The following is a 3,066-nucleotide window of genomic DNA, read 5'->3' on the forward strand; positions in this document are numbered from 1 at the left end:
GGTGGTTGGAGGCTGGAGAGAGTTGGCTGAGAACAGAGGGAAGTGGAGGAGTATTGTGGTCAAGGCAGGGAAGGAGCTTGGTGCCATCGGACCTCACCCCTTATAAAGGGAAGAGGAAAACGATGACATATTAGAGGTAACAGAAGGTTTTATTTTGAAAACTATTGAGTTGCAGCAAATTTATAACTGCTGAAAGTGCGACCCATTCGTTTGTAAGCAAAGTTGGACGCACCTACACATGTCTTGAAATGCACGCTGCAGTTCTTCAGCCTGGATGCCATGGATAGCCACTCAAAACAACATACACCAATTTTTTGGGTCATGCAATGTTTTTTTCGAAGATTATATGGGGATTTCTCTGTGGCCCAAATCCTATAGTTCTGGCTGTTCATATAGCCAGCCAGGCATGTGGAACCATGCCTCATCGGTACAGAAGGTGCAGTCTAAAACCTGACCCCCTTTTTCTGCTATAAAACTTGAGTTATTGATAGAAGTTCATCTACTTTTCTGGGTCTGAGAGCAGGTTCATGAATAACATCCAATTTTTTGGAAACAAGCTTCATTTTATTCCGTACAGTTCTGTTCTGTAGAGGTTAGCAAGACACCAACAGTGCCTTCAGAAAGCATATACCCCATTAGTTTTTCACATTTTGTTGTGTTACAACCTGAATATGAAATGGATTAAATTGAGGGTTTTTTGTCACTGATGTACATATAATACCCCATAATGTCAAAGTGAAATATTTTTTGTTGGAAATGCAAAGCTGAAATGTCTCAAGTCGATAGGTATTCAATCCCATTGCTATGACACTCCAAATTGAGCTCAGGTGCATCCAATTTCCTTTGATCATCCTTGAGATGTCTCTACAACTTCATTGGAGTCCACCTGTGCCCAATTCAATTGATTGTACATGATTTAGAACGAAACACATTTTTATATAAGGTCCCAGTTGACATTGCATGTCAGAGTAGAAACTCTACTATGAAGTTCAAGGAACTGTCCGTCGAACTCCGACACAAAATTGTGAAGAGGCATAGATCTGGGGAAGGGTATAAAACAATTTCTAGAGTGTTGAAAGTTCCTAAGAGTGCAATGAGCTCCATCGTTCGGAAAAAGGAAAGAATATGGAACTACCCAGACTTCCTAGAGCTGGCCGTCCAACCAAACTCAGCAACCAGGCAAGACGGACCTTGGTTAGGGAAGTGACCAATAACCTAATGACCACTCTGAACTAAAGAGTTCCTTGGCTGAGATGGGAGAACCTACCAGAAGGAAAATAGTCTCTGCACCACTTCACAAATCTAGGCTTTATGGGAGAGTGGCCAGACGGAATTCACTCCTGAGAAAAGGCACATGACAGCAGGCCTGGAGTTTGCAAAAAGGCATGTGAAAGACAGAGCATGAGGCCAAAGATTGTGGTCTGATGAGACGAAAATTGAACTCTTTGGCCTGAATGCAAAGCGCTACATCTAGTGGAAAGAGCACACACAGCTTGTCTCCCATCTAACACCATGCGTAGCGTGAAGCATGGTGGTGGCAGCATCATGCTATGGGGATACTTTTCAGCAGCAGGGACGGGTAGACTTGTAATATAGAGAGAACAATGAATGGAGCCATGTACAGGCAAATCCTTGAGGAGAACCTGTTTCAGAGTGCAAAAGACCTTGGATTGCGATGAAGATTTACATTCCAACAGGCCATTGACCCCAAGCGTACAGCCAAAGCAGCACTGGGATGGCTTCAGAACAAGAAGGTTAAAGCCCATGAGTGGCTCAGCCAAAGCCTAGACATGAATCCCATTGAGAATATATGGAAAGACTTGAAGATTGCTGTTCAACAATGCTCCCCATTCAACTTGACAGAACTTGAACAAATCTGCCAGGAAGAATGGGAGAAACTCCCAAAATCCAGATGTGCAAAGCTGATAGACGTACCCAAGAAGACTCAAAGCTGTAATCGTTACTAAAAGCGCTTCTATAAAGTAAAAACTCAGGGGGTTGAATACTTATGTAAATTGGATATTTCTGTATTTCATTTTTAAATATTTTGTAACTAGAACACCACTCCTTGATGTCACAATGTCAACTGATATGCCTCTGCTCACATTATACATACTTGTACATTATACACAAGTTTGATTTAAAGTCCTTCAGCTGTTCTCAAGTTATCACATTTTTATCTGGCCTGACTTCTTGATGCCATAACCCAATCAGTTAATTTTGCATCATATATACTTATACCACGTTTGTTCAAAATCGCATCACTGGTTCACGAGTTGGCACGCAACATAATTTTAACTTAACATGATCTCTGACCTTTGACCTCAAAATCTAATCAATTCATCTTTACCTCATTGTACATACCTGCACCAAGTTTGACTAAGATCCCTTCAGCCATTCTTAAGATATCGCGGTAACAAAATAATTTTAACTTAACGTGATCTCTGATCTTTGACCTCTTGACCCCAAAATCGAATCGGTTTATCTTTGTATCATAATATATAATTATACCAGGTTTGGTTAAAATCCCATGACTGGTTCACAAGTCAGCTCAGTAACAGAATTTTTAACTGATGGAACGTCTGAAATTTGACCCTTGACCCCAAAACCTGATAAGTTAATCTTTACATCATTATACAGAGCTGTACCAAGTTTGAATTGGATCCCTTCAGCCATTCTCAAGTTATAGACCTATTGCAGACAATAACCTTTGACCTGCTGACCCCAAAATCAAATACGTTTGTCTTTGCATCATAATGCATACTTGTACCAACTTTGGTCAACTGGTTCACAAATTATCGAGGTAACAGGAATTTTGCCTAACATGACGTCTGACCTTGGGCCTTGACCTCGTGACCCCAAAATCGAATCTGTTCATTTTTACCTCATTATACATGGACCAAGTTTGACTTAGATCCCTTCAGCCATTCTCAAGTTATCGCGGACAGACGACCTGAAAACGTAATGCCTCCGGCGACTTTGTCGTTGGAGGAATAAAAAATTCTAAAAATAAAATTCCAGTTTGACATTAATGGGGTATTATGTGTAGATCGATGACAAAAAATC

General features: G+C 40.8%; 1 protein-coding gene across 3 annotated transcripts in view; it reads left to right on the top strand.

Moving 5' to 3' along the window:
- The window catches only part of FBXO22 (F-box protein 22), a 49,919-nt gene that overhangs the window by 42,950 nt on the left and 3,903 nt on the right, over nucleotides 1-3,066 (top strand). The window lies entirely within an intron of this gene.

The sequence above is a fragment of the Myxine glutinosa genome, chromosome 7 (genome assembly GCF_964187855.1).
Source record: "Myxine glutinosa chromosome 7, kmMyxGlut1.1, whole genome shotgun sequence".
Taxonomy (NCBI): domain Eukaryota; kingdom Metazoa; phylum Chordata; class Myxini; order Myxiniformes; family Myxinidae; genus Myxine; species Myxine glutinosa.